This window comes from Cynara cardunculus, unplaced genomic scaffold (genome assembly GCF_001531365.2).
Source record: "Cynara cardunculus var. scolymus isolate 2C unplaced genomic scaffold, CcrdV1 Un_Scaffold_8642, whole genome shotgun sequence".
Taxonomy (NCBI): domain Eukaryota; kingdom Viridiplantae; phylum Streptophyta; class Magnoliopsida; order Asterales; family Asteraceae; genus Cynara; species Cynara cardunculus.
The window spans coordinates 6,774-7,250 of NW_020204358.1; positions in this window are offsets into that span (position 1 = coordinate 6,774).

Consider the following 477-nt stretch of genomic DNA (forward strand, 5'->3'; position numbering starts at 1 on the left):
AAATATTAAAATCATGATGTATATCGCTGCATTACGCGAGTACGCTTCTAATAACAATTAATACATTCAATTTGATTTAGTGAAATAATAAATAAATAATTTTTCAATTTTAGAAATTTTAAGATTTTTTTAATAATCTTTTCAAACCAAATTGATTAAAATATCTATTTTCTTTATCTATATTATATCATAAAGCATTTGATAAAACTTTTAACAAATATTTTTTATGCATTAAATATTGTTTATTGATGCATATTATTCAAAATTTAATATTACAGATAATTTGTGCATACGTACAACTTATTAAAACTCTATGTTTGAACTCGTGTGACAAAATGCAGATAAAAATAATCAAATACATGATAAATATCATATTTTTAAATATAAAAAATGAATTATAATTAGGATAATTATTGAGTTATAACAGAATACTTAATTATTATCTTTATAAAAAATTATATTATTAAATTAAAAATA